This window comes from Amblyraja radiata, chromosome 1, assembly GCF_010909765.2.
Source record: "Amblyraja radiata isolate CabotCenter1 chromosome 1, sAmbRad1.1.pri, whole genome shotgun sequence".
In the NCBI taxonomy this organism is placed as follows: domain Eukaryota; kingdom Metazoa; phylum Chordata; class Chondrichthyes; order Rajiformes; family Rajidae; genus Amblyraja; species Amblyraja radiata.
In genome coordinates, this window is record NC_045956.1 from 123,372,883 (window position 1) to 123,386,435 (window position 13,553).

Here is a 13,553-nt window from a genome sequence, read left to right on the forward strand (position 1 = left end):
TATTTGTCCCTCTCCCCAACCGTTCTAGTTTAAAGTCTCCCCAGTAGCCTTTGCAAATCTCCCCGCCAGGATATTGGTTCCCCTCGGGTTCAAGTGCAACCCGTCCTTTTTGTGCAGGTCACACCTTCCACAAAAGAGATCCCAATGATCCAGAAACTTGAATCCCTGCCCTCTGCGCCAGTCCCTCAGCCACTGCGTCCACAGAATCGCCTATCCGACCCGCTAACTATAGAGTCCCCTATTACTATTGCCCTCCTCTTCTTTTCCCTACCCTTCTGAGCAACAGGACCGGTCTCTGTACCGGAGGCCCGGCTGCTGTCGCTACCCCTAGGTAGGCTGTCCCCCCCCAACAGTACTCAAACAGGAGTACTTATTGCCAAGGTATACAGCCACCGGGGTCCTCTAGTCCCTGCCTCTGCCCCTTGCCCATTGAATATGAAGAATGATGATGGGGTGGAAGATGAGGACTAGCGGATATCTATGATTCATCTGGGAAGTTGTGCTTGATATTTTATGGTGTACACATTCAGTCTTTATTGCCAGCATCACTAGAATATCACCAGTAAAGGTCATAAGTGATAGGAGTAGAATTAGGCCATTTGGCCCATAAAGTCTACTCCGCCATTCAATCATGGCTGATCTATCTCTCCCTCCTAACCCCATTCTCTTGCTTTCTCCCCATAACCTCGGACACCTGTATTAATCAAGACTTTGTGTGTTGTATAAAGAATGGATGGGTACTTCGTGAAGCAAGGGAGAACATCATAAAGCACATGAACAGGTCCTTTCAGCTTACTATGTCTGTGCCGACCATGATGCCGGGTTATACTAATCTCCTTTACCTGTACATGATGCATATCCCTCCATTCCCTGCAAAGCTTCTAAAATCATGGTACTTTATTTGTCACAAGTACAGTTTTTATATAGTTCAGTACAAGTATTACTATACATAAGCACTTACATGCATAGTGATATTATTAGATAAGCATCTCGGATACAGTACAACTGTATAGCAGTAGTACATTGAGAAAGTATACAATAGATAATAAGTGCAGGAGTAGGCCATTCAGCCCTTCGAGCCAGCACCGCCATTCATTGTGATCTAAGCTGATCATTTTGGCGCCATTTTCAAGTCCCAGGTGTTGAGAGAGCAGGGATCTTGACCTGACCATGAGGTTATGTTGTGCTGGCAGTATTGCAGTGTCATCCTGGCCAAGTATAGCCGTTGTGTCCTCCATCTCTGCTCGACCTCTATAGGCCACGTCCGGTCCGCGTGCTCGGCCTCTTGGAGCGGCGCCCTGTCCAGCCGAGCCCCAGGCAGCTGCAGGACCTCCAGCGGCCCACTCCCCCGTCGAGGCCGTAAACTCCCTCCCGCAGTTGGTCTGCTTACCATCCCTCCAGGTGGGTTCCTGTGGGTCATCGATTCGGTTGGGCATTCGGAATGAGCCTGGCCCTCCTCTGCCCGTTGGCGGGCTGGGCCTATCAGGCGGGTTCTGACTGCGATGCGGGTCCACATCCGTGGAGGGCGAGTCAGGCTCTACCGGGTGGGTCCCCGGTCTCTAGCGACGAGCCAAGATGCCACCGTATCTGACTCCACCACTACTCCTGGCAGTGCGTTCCTGGGACTCTCTGTGTGGGGTTGGGGGGAAGACCTTGCCCCCACACAATGTTTAAACTTTAAACTTTCCCCCTCAAATTTAAATCTGTACTCTCTCGTATTTGACATTTGCACCCTAGGGATAAGTTTCTGACTCTCTACCCTATCTATGCCTCTTAATGTTGTGTACTTCTATCAACCTCCAAAGCTCCACAGAAAGCAATCCAAGTTTATCTAACTTCTCTCTATAGCCACTACCTTCTACTCCAGGAGTAACTCAGCGGGTCAGGCAGCATCTCTGGATAAGAATGGGTGACATTTCAGGTCAGAACCATTCTTCAGACCAAAGAAAGGTTCCAACCCGAAATGTCACCCATCCTTTTTATCCGGAGATGCTGCCTGATCCGCTGAGTTACTCCAGCAATTTGAGTCTATCTTCGGTATAAACCAGCATCTGCAGTTCATTCCTAGACACCTTCCAATCCAGGCAGCGTTCTGGTAAACCTCATCTGCACTGTCTGCAAACCCTTCCCATCCTTTCTGTAACAAGATGAGCAGAACTGCAATACTCTAAATGCGACCTAACCAAAATCCTATCATGTTGCAACATGATTGTCTGACTCTGATATTCAAGAGGCGGTGTGGGTCCTGAGAGGAGAAGCGTGTTGGCGTTCACTGACTTTTCCGGGTAATGGAGCACAAAATTCCCAGTTTCACCCATGTTATGTACCACGCGCGTCACCTCAGAGTGCAAAGGAATTTCTTGCCACATGCAACACATTGGTAGAACGTTTGAAGCACATGGACAGTTCCTATTTAGTGAGAAACGTTATTCAGGTTCCAGAAAAGTGAACTTGGAGAGAAAGTAAAAACATATCCAAAGTGCAATGCATCACAGTGTGTACAGTTTAAGCTGCTCTGACATTAAGAAATGGTCAGTTTATTATCTTCAAATTCTCTGCAGTCCGGCCACAATTGCATTGTCTGTAACTATTTCTGTGATGATCTACTAGCATGAAAACAGGCTGCTCATTGATTAGTAATTTAGCAGCATTGTTCTATCAAACAATTGTACATTTAATTTGTAGGTCAACTATATCAGTTATACTAAGTGCTATGTAATATCAAGAACAGAGTGTGAAATAAGCCAATCTAACGACTCTGCAAGGTTATTATTTAAGATCACATACTCTTGTGTGTAAATTTGTGCAATGATTATATCACTTGAACCGATGTTTTGCAAATGTTCCCTCTCGTTGTGAGAGTCCCCATGTATTGCTGAAGAAAGCACTAATTCTGAATCACGTTGAATTTTGATGCTACTGTCAGAATAACACAAGAGGCTACACATGCTCAGACATTAGCTTTCCAAAATCTGTTTTTCTGTCGAGCTCGCCATTTAAATGTATCAAATGGCATGAAGCTGCTGCATTCAGCACCAACAAGTTATCTGATCACTACAACACTGTAATTTGTGGGAACTTGCTTATACCTGTACTTGTTTTCCACATGACAGCAACAGTTAAACTTTGTACGATTAGTTAAACTTTGTAGGGCCGGTAGGTAGAAAACATTTGTTTTTTTGGAAGTTGAAAATAAAACCCATTTGTTTCAGTAAAGATGCACAATCAGCAGCATCTGAGCACTTCAACAGGGGTGAACTTGGTTGCTGAGTTGAAAGAGTCGTGAGTTGAATGGTTTCTCTTTAGTCCTGTGGATTAATTCTACTCTCAGCGAGAAGCTTTTTGGAGCTGAGGTGCAGCACTGCATGAGAAGGATTAACAGAAGATTAAAGTCACGAGGGATACCCGGAAAAGGGTTGGGGAACAGAGAGCTGAATGTGCTTAGAGCCAGAGCTGGTAGTTGAGTGCTCTGATAAGCACCCCTGGACTATATTCATGATGTAGGAGGGCATTGTATCAGGAAATGCAGGTGGGGATAGTAAAATTCTCAAACCAATTACAATTGGAAAGAAGTTATTAGACATCAGAGCACACTTAAAATGTGAATAAATCCACTGAGCCTCAGGAGATGTATCCCAGGCTGTTATGGGATACCATGGAGGAGATTGTTGGGGCTCCGATTAAAATGTTGAAAATTTCTCTTGGCTACAGTTGGCACTTGACAGGAATACTGCAATTGTGATACCTGTATTGTAAATGGGCAACACAAATAAGCCAGTGAATCAAACACAAGTATTAGGAAAGTTAGAAGAAAAAGTTCTGAGTCGAGATTAATCTACGCTTGGGAGGGCTAGGATTTCAGAGGAGGAGCAGCAAAACCAGAGGGAGGAGGCTTAAAGGAGATTCAGGTGATGTCTTTCTAGTTGGCATCTGGAATGAGCTGCCAGAGCAGGTGGTGTAGGCAGGAGCAGTAACAACATTTAAGACGCATCTGGACAGGTATTTGATTGGTCATGGCATAAGGGTATGTGGAATTAATGCAGACCAGTGGGTTTAGTATAACAAAGGCTGATGGTCAGCGGAGATGTGGTAGGTTGAAGATGTGGTAGGTGGGACAACTTTATGTTTCTAAGTATGTACATGAGCACTTGAATTTTCAAGGACTAAAAGCTGTGGGCTTTGTGCAGATGGGTACTTGATAGTTAGAATTGGCATGGTGAACCAAAGGAACCGTTTCTGTACTGTGCACTTCTTCACACAATGAAGTGTGAAGTGTGTCTATCAATGAAATGATGCAGCCTTGTTTACAAAGTTTGGTTCTGCTGCAGAACCGTACATGTTTAGCAGAGTGACATGTTAATTTGTGCAAACTTGCTGGCTTTGAAATATAATACTTAGAAAAGAGTGGAACGTCATTCTTCAAATGTTTAATTGCCAAGGATTTCTTTTTTAAGTTTAATACTGTATTTAAAATGTTTTATTTTTCCTCAATCTTTCTCTGTTCTTTACTAGTGCATTTGTTCTTCTCTTTCTGCATCTAATTTGACAACAGACCTATTTAATAGTAAGATTAAACGAGAACTTACCAGTTTGAAGTTTGATCTGTATTTTATGAGGAGTTACGATGAGGGATTACGTGAAGAACCCCGACACGACGCATGCGTGTCATTCTTCAAAGCAGCGGTGTGAAATCACAGATAACTGTAATGACTAAACATAGTAAGATTAGAGAAGAGATACCAGTTAAGTATATGATCAAGGGTGGGAGCGGAGGGCACGTAATCCCTCATCGTAACTCCTCATAAAATACAGATCAAACTTCAAACTGGTAAGTTCTCGTTTAATCTTACTATTTTACTTCGGAGTCACTTCAGGGGTTTCCTTACGACTCCCTAGGGGTGGAGATAAGGGTGTCATGGTGTGTACTCGGACTGCTGAAATTAAAAAACTTATTTTGAATCCGCCTGGTGTCCGGTCTTTTCCTGACCTTGACCAGGCCACTACACTGGTGACCCCGACGTGGAACCTTGACCAGGCCACTACAACGTGAAGATTTTAAAGCTCTGTGATTTCATGCCGTGGAAACGAGTCCATGCATCACGTCTGCCTTGATGACTGTAGGAGGAATTGTGTTAACATAATTTGGACATGAATTCGACATTGAAATCATAAAATTTATTAACACAAATTTATAACCCCTTTTTATGGGTTTAAATTAATTTACAGAACTTAAAATTGTTTCTGCAAACGTTCCAGGTTTCATTACTGGTTTATTGTAAAATAATTGGAATGTTTTTTCCCCCCCAGACCATCCTGCTGCCTTGAGGATTTGGTCCATTGGAACATCCAACTGTATCGCTGCCGATGTAGCTGCAGCCCTGGTGGAATGAGATTTAAAATATTAGTATCCACCCCAGCCTGTGTTAGCACCTGTTTCAGCCATCTTGAGATGGTCTGGACCGTCACTCTTTTGTGTGGTTGCTAGTGGCTGACCAAAAAGTGCCTTCTCATTGCCTCTTAGGATTTTCGTTTTCTCCATGTATAACGACAGATGTCTTACTATACACAGACGGTCATCTGTTGGGTATGACCTAAATTGTATATTGAGGCCTGCTGAACCCTGTCTGTTCTGCTTACTAACTCATAGATATGAAACGTAATATTTTCTGTTGAGGAAGTCATGTTGTCCAGTCTTAATTTATGCAATGACTGTACCCTTTGTGCCGTGACCAATGCCATTAGCATGACTGTTTTTAATGTCAGTCTGTGTAGGGACAGAGCTGTTGCTGGAGACCAATTCCTGAGCATCTTCAGGATAATAATTACATCCCATATTTGGGAGTACCTGGTTCTTGGGGGATTAGTATTAAAAATTCCCCTCATAAGTTTTGTTACCAGTGGGTGAGTCCCAACAGAGTAACGCTCTGTCCCCTGCCATAGGTAAGTCGATAGGGCACTTCTGGCGCAGTTGATGGCACTGTAACTGAGCCCCTCATCATAGTGGAGGCCTGCCAGATATTCCAGAACAGACGGGATGTTCATGTCTCTGTAGGTGGTGTTGTTTTTATGGCAGTGCATCGCCCACTTCCTGATATAGACCAGATACTGTTTTTTGGTTGACTGTCTTTGGGCCGCCGAGATCATGTTCACTGTTCGGTCCGTCAGTCCCAGTTGTAGTAGAGGTGTTTTTATAACTCTACAAATTAATAAATTCAAATGTTTATGGCATGGGTGGCTATCCCTTGTTATGGGATGTAGCAATAAATCTGGTCTATGTGGGATGGTGATACATGGTTCTAATACCATGTTTAATACCACTGGGAACCATGGTTGAGTAGGCCAATCGGGTACTACCAATACCAGACGCAGAGACTTGTTGTATTTTCCTTAATACCCGACTGATGAGGCAGAAAGGAGGGAATGCGTAAATAAACAATTCCCCCCCCCCCCCCCCCCCCCCCCCCAATGCAGCAAAAATGCATCTGTCGCCGCTGCCCCAGGGTCTGGTTCCCATGAAACATAATTTGATAACTGGTGGTTAAGTCTGGATGCGAATAGATCGATGTCTGGTGTTCCATATTTTGCTGTAATATCAGCAAATACTTTTTTTTTAATTTATTTTTTAATTCAACATCCATTCGGTGTTTTCATTAAATTTGCGTGACCTGGTGTCTGCCACTAAATTTAGTCTTCCTGGTAGGTAAGTGGCTGATATCCAAATATCTCTCTGGATACACCATTGCCAATTTGTATTAGCCAGATTGTCACATGATGTCAATTTGTTTCCACCCATGTGGTTAATGTATGCTACCACGGTGGTATTGTCTACCTGTAGTCTAACATGCTGGTGATATGACCCAGTACAATATGACTTTAGGCCATGTAATGCACCCAACATTTCCAGGTAGTTTATGCCCAGTGTGAGTAATAATGATGCCTCCTGAGCAGTCCATCTACCTCCACAGCTGGTGATGGTATTGGTTGGCTCCCCACCCAAGTGCACTGGCATCAGTTTGTAGTACCATGGAAGGGTTACTGACAATGATTGGATTGGAACAAAGCCAGATGTTATCTATCCACCATTTTAGTTCCATTTTAGCTTGATTGGTAGTTTCATAGGTCTGTCAAAGTGACCTGCATTAATTTAGAGTGTTTGTATTTTTGCTCTCTGTAAGTTTAGGTAATGTAGAGGTCCAAATTGTGTGGCTGGAAAGGCAGCCACCATTTTGCCAATTACTTTTGCTACCAATCTGATGGATAGTTTGCTGATGTCAATGAGGTTATTGCAAGCCTCTATTAAATCTCTAGCCTTACCCTTAGGCAGAGTCTAAGTCTATGAACTGAGTCAATGGTGAAACCCCAAATAGTCCATAGTAGTGGAAGGCGTTAGTTTAGATTTAACTGGATGGATAATAAATCCCAGTTTTTCAAATAACTGTTTTGTGGATGTTACAGTTTGTTTGGCCAATTCCAAAGTTTGCCCACAATGAGTATGTCATCTAAATATGCCATGACCATGTGTTTACGTTTACGTAGAAACGCTAGGGCTGGTTTCAAAATTTTTGTGAACAACCTGGGGCTGATGATAAACCATTTGGCAGTGCTTTATACTGCCAGTGTTGTCCCATCCAGTTGAATTTTAAGTAACATCTGTGGTCACCTCGTATAGGCACTGAATAGTAAGCATCTTTTAAATCGATGCTGGCCATGAAGTAACCTTTGGAAATTAATTGTTTAGCAGTAACAAAGGTATCCATTTTGTCAGATCTATGATGATGCGACAACCACCATCTTTTTTGTTTTTGATAAATGTATTGGACACGAATTCTAATGGTTCGTGTTGAGTTTTCTCAATTACACCTTTTATGTAAAGCCGCTCCAGTTCAGCTTGCGCTTTTGATTTTTCTTTATCAGAAGGCACGAACATTCGGTTCAGTATATGTTGAACTGGAGGGCTGTACTTGTGTATAAACTCTATTGTATATCCCTGGATACTGCTTAAGATGTAAGTATCGGTTGTTAACATGCTCCATGCCTTCAGAAAAGAGTGTAATCTCCACCCAACCTCCATGCTCCCTGTATTTTGTAGGGAACCAGACCCACCTACCTCCATAGTTACCAGTGGCAGGTTTACTTCTTTTTGTAGGTTCTTCGCTGCTGTTGTTGCGCTGGTGTCTGGATTTTCGGTTTGGTTGGCGTTGGAGGTCCCCGCATCTTCCAAGAAGGCCGGCCTGGGCCATGGCCTAAAAAGACTCATGTTTTGAGTACCGGGCCTTCGAGCTTTCACCAGTTCTGCTGGCGGGTGCGTAGGGTGCTGTCATTGGCTGTAGTGGGTTCCAGTAGGTTCTCTTTTTCCTACACCCCTTGCACACTTGTCTTTCCTTCTGCGGACCCCTCTTCCAGGTCAGCCCAGAACTGACCCGCAGTGCTCCCCTCTGATGAGGTAGAAGCACTGTGCAGCCGTTCAAGAGGTACTGCTGTGGGTTTATCATAGGGCCCACAGTGACCCGACTCCATCTCCCGGAGTCTGTCACGTTGGAGCAAATGCTCCACACACCGCTCCATCCGGCTCCAGCGCTCTCGGGCGCTGGCCGCCCGCGGTTGTTCAAAGTCGGACTCCTCTGAGCCCACGACCTTGTTTGTTTTTGTGTCTAGCCTTACCGCCCGGCCGTGTGGATCTGGCCGGTGCGGAGGCGACATCGGGCACAGCTGATCCCACTATCGGTGATCCAAGTGCCGCTGGCTGCCCGCTGCTCCGCGGTCCTCCCTCACCAGCTTTGTCCTTACTGCCCTTCCGTGGAGTGGATCTGGCCGGTGCGGGGGCGACATCGGGCACAGCTGATCCCATCTAGCCAACCAGCTTTGTCACAGCCCGTTGGTTTCTCCACCTGTAATCAGTATGGTAAAAACACAAAAAGACCGCAGCTGTTACCTGCAGGTCCGGTTAAAATTGTCGCTACGGGGGAACGTCGTTCCACCCTGTCTCCTGCCGTTTTTGACTTGTCCGACGGCCCCATGTGAATAGTCTCCCGCCCGGCGGGACCAAAAGTCGGCACAGCTGATCCCTTACGGGGCTTGTGCCTTCAGCTGCTGCTGGCTCCCGCAACTTCGCGATCCTCCCCAGCCAGCTTCACTCGCAGCACTTGTGGACACTATTTTGTCCAGCTTCCCCCCCTGTGAAAAAACAGCGCGGGGAACAAAACTACCGCAGAGTAAATTTCTTACCTGCAGGTCGCGGTTTCAAATTTACCGCTGCGGGGGAACGCTCCCCCCCGCCTGTCGTTTCACAAGCGTGAAAGCGATATGACACGCATGCGTCGTGGCGGGGTTCTTCACGTAGTCACTCACGTGACTCCGAAGTAAAATTTGCATGCCTTTCTCAGTGTGTGCTGTTAATTGAATAATTCTTCAATCTGATTTGACAATTGCTCATCCATTTCACTCACAACCCAGATGTCTGATCGACCTTCATGCGTCACATATCAGCTCCAATTTTCTACATCCTGCTGTGAGTTATCTTCCTCCGTAAGTGGTCCAGGTGTTGCTTATTGTCTGAAAATCCTAAGTTTACCAGCTGACTTCTTCCAGCAATTTCACAACTGTGTTCCTCTACTGGATATTACACAGTATCCAGTGCTGAAGTGAAATTTGCAGATTTTCCCTTTGGAGTAGCCTGTTTTCAGTAATGCCATCCTGATCTGTGTATACCTCATAGAAACATAGAACATAGAAAATAGGTGCAGGAGTAGGCCATTCGGCCTTTCGAGCCTGCACCGCCATTCAATATGATCATGGCTGATCATCCAACTCAGTATCCTGGACCTGCCTTCTCTCCATACCCCCTGATACCTTTAGCTACAAGGGCCACATCTAACTCCCTCAAATATAGCCAATGAACTGGCCTCAACTACCTTCTGTGGCAGAGAATTCCAGAGATTCACCACTCTCTGTGTGAAAAATTTTTTTCTCATCTCGGTCTTAAAAGACTTAAACTATTTGCCTCTGTGCACAACAATTTGAGATTTGTAAAAGAAAAAAAATCACATGTGGTTAAAGTGTACATTGTCAGATTTTATTAAAGGGTATTTTTATACATTTTGGTTTTACCATGTTGAAATTACAGCAGTGTTTATACATAGTCCCCCCATTTCAGAGCACCATAATGTTGGGGACACATTCCTTCACAGGTGTTTGTAATTGCTCAGGTGCCTCCTTCATGCAGGTTTAAGACAGCTCTCAGCACCTAGTCTTTCCTCCAGTCTTTCCATCAACTTTGTAAACTTTTATTGCTGTTTATCAACATGAGGACCAAAGTTGTGTCAATGAAAGTCAAAGGAGTCATTATGAGACTGAGAAACAAGAATAAAAATGTTTGCGATATCAACCAAACCGAAGGCTTACCAAATCAACTGTTTGGAACATCATTAAGAAGAGAGCACCGGTGAGCTTACTAATCGCAAAGGGACTGGCAGGCCAAGATGTGGTAGGTTGTACAACTTTATGTTTCTAAGTATGTACATGAGCACTTGAATTTTCAAGGACTAAAAGCTGTGGGCTTCGTGCAGATGGGTACTTGATAGTTAGAATTGGCATGGTGAACCAAAGGAACCGTTTCTGTACTGTGCGCCTCTTCACACAATGAAGTGTGAAGTGTGTCTATCAATGAAATGATGCAGGTACACAAAATTGCTGGAGGAACTCAGCGGGTGCAGCAGCATCTATGGAGCGAAGGAAATAGGCGACGTTTCGGGCCGAAACCCTTCTTCAGACTGATAGGGGGTGGGGAAAGAAAGAAGGACAAAGGGAGGAGGAGGAGGAGCCCGAGGGCGGGCGGATGGGAGGAGACAGCTAGAGGGTGAAGGAAGGGGAGGGGGGGAGGGGACAGCACGGGCTAGCCAAATTGGGAGAATTCAATGTTGATGCCAAGGGGACGCAAGGACCCCAGACGGAATATGAGGTGCTGTTCCTCCAATTTCCGCTGTTGCTCACTCTGGCAATGGAGGAGACCCAGGACAGAGAGGTCGGATTGGGAATGGGAGGGGGAGTTGAAGTGCTGAGCCACCGGGAGGTCAGGTAGGTTATTGCGGACTGAGCGGAGGTGTTCGGCGAAACGGTCGCCCAACCTACGCTTGGTCTCACCGATGTAAATCAGCTGACATCTAGAGCAGCGGATGCAGTAGATGAGGTTGGAGGAGATACAGGTGACCCTTTGTCGCACCTGGAACGACTGCTTGGGACCTTGAATGGAGTCGAGGGGGGAGGTGAAGGGACAGGTGTTGCATTTCTTGCGGTTGCAACGGAAAGTGCCCGGGGAGGGGGTGGTGCGGGAGGGAAGTGAAGAATTGACGAGGGAGTTGCGGAGGGAGCGGTCTTTGCGGAAGGCAGACATGGGGGGAGATGGGAAGATGTGGCGAGTGGTGGGGTCACGTTGGAGGTGGCGGAAATGGCGGAGGATTATGTGTTGTATTTACCGGCTGGTGGGGTGAAAGGTGAGGACCAGAGGGACTCTGCCCTTGTTGCGTGTGCGGGGATGGGGAGAGAGAGCAGTGTTACGGGGTATGGATGAGACCCTGGTGTGAGCCTCATCTATGGTGGCGGAGGGGAATCCCCGTTCCCTGAAGAAATGCAGCCTTGTTTACAAAGTTTGGTTCTGCTGCAGAACCGTACATGTTTAGCAGAGTGACATGTTAATTTGTGCAAACTTGCTGGCTTTGAAATATAATACTTAGAAGGAAGACCTCCTCAGCTGATGACAGAAGCATTCTCTCTATAATAAAGAAAAATCCCCAAACACCAGTCCGACAGACCAGAAACACTCTTCAGGAGTCAGGTGTGGATTTGTCATGACCACTGTCCGCAGAAGGCTCCATGAACAGAGATGCAGATGGAAACCACTGGTTAGCTGCAAAAATAGGATGGCCAGGTTACACTTTGCCAAGAAGTACTTAAAAGAGCAACCACTGTTCTGGAAAAAGGTCTTGTGGACAGATGAGACGAAGATTAACTTATCAGAGGGATGGCAAGAGAAAACTATGGAGGAGATAAGGAACTGCCCAAGATCCAAAGCATACCACCTCATCTGTGAAACACGGTGGTGGGGGAGTTATAGCCTGGGCATGCATGGCTGCTGAAGGTACTGGCTCACTTATCTTCATTGATGATACAACTGCTGATGGTAGTGGCATAATGAATTCTGAAGTGTATAGACACATCCTATCTGCTCAAGTTCAAACAAATGCCTCAAAACTCATTGGCCGGCAGTTCATTCTACAGCAAGACAATGATCCCAAACATACTGCTAAAGCAACAAAGGAGTTTTTCGAAGCTAAAAAATGGTCAATTCTGTGGCCAAGTCAATCACCCGATCTGAACCCAATTGAGCATGTCTTTTGTATGCTGAAGAGAAAATTGAAGGGGACTATCCCCCCAAAACAAGCATAAGCTAAAGATGGCTGCAATACAGGCCTGGCAGAGCATCACCAGAGAAGACACCCAGCAACTGGTAATGTCCATGAATTGCAGACTTCAAGCAGTCATTGCATGCAAAGGATATGCAACAAATTACTAAACATGACTACTTTCATTTACATGACATTGCTGTGTCCCAAACATTATGGTGCACTGAAATGTGGTGTTATGTATAAACACTGCTGTAATTTCTACATGTTGAAACCAAAATTGTATAAAAATGGCCTTTATTAAAATCTGACAGTGCATTACCACATGTGATTTTTTTCTATTACAAATCTCAAATTGTGGAGTACAGAGGCAAATAAATAAATGATGGGTCTTTGTCCCAAACATTATGGAGGGCACTGTACACACACACACACAAACACACGTGTGTATATCTGTATACATAACATATACATATTTATAATAAATATACATACATACAAATATCCATATGTAATATACATACATCTATTTTTATATTTTTGGCGGGTTATTTTTAATATTTCATATAAGTTTTTATTTTTTAATTCTTTATTTTACTCGTAATAGATTTTTAAAATGCATTGGAATGTGCAGCTCATTCTGGTGCATTTTAAAAACATTGCAACATTTGATAAGACAGCAAAGCTGGAGACCTATTTATTTTCTGTCAATAGCTCTCAGAGGAAATCTCACTAGATCCAGATATGTAAACTGATCATACTCTGCCATAAATGTGCTGAAACAAAGTCGTCATTGGAGCGTGACGGGGACACCACTCAGCAAAGGTGCTCGGTTGTTTTTGTGGAATACTATTTCTGTGGGTTTAACAGTTCAGGGGCTATCGGGTTTCATCAAGTTCTGATGGATGTATAATTTCATAATTGTTACCTTCAGTTGCACTCCTGGCAAGATATTTACTCGGTTTATTTTTTGAATTATTGATGAGAGGAGCTCTAATTACATGTTCCCAACTCCGATAGAAAGCAAAAAAATAAAATGCTGCCTTTCTGTTCTCTTGCTTGAGGCCAATTTCCATTTATACCAATGCAGATTACAATGGTCTGAATCAGCAAATACAATTCTTTAAGATTTATTGTGTTACCTGTGCCGCAATA

The 13,553-nt window shown here is 44.6% G+C and overlaps 1 protein-coding gene across 4 annotated transcripts in view; it reads left to right on the top strand.

The window, feature by feature from the left end:
* LOC116978833 (cAMP-specific 3',5'-cyclic phosphodiesterase 4D-like) overlaps positions 1–13,553 on the top strand; it is a 724,969-nt gene that overhangs the window by 539,901 nt on the left and 171,515 nt on the right. The window lies entirely within an intron of this gene.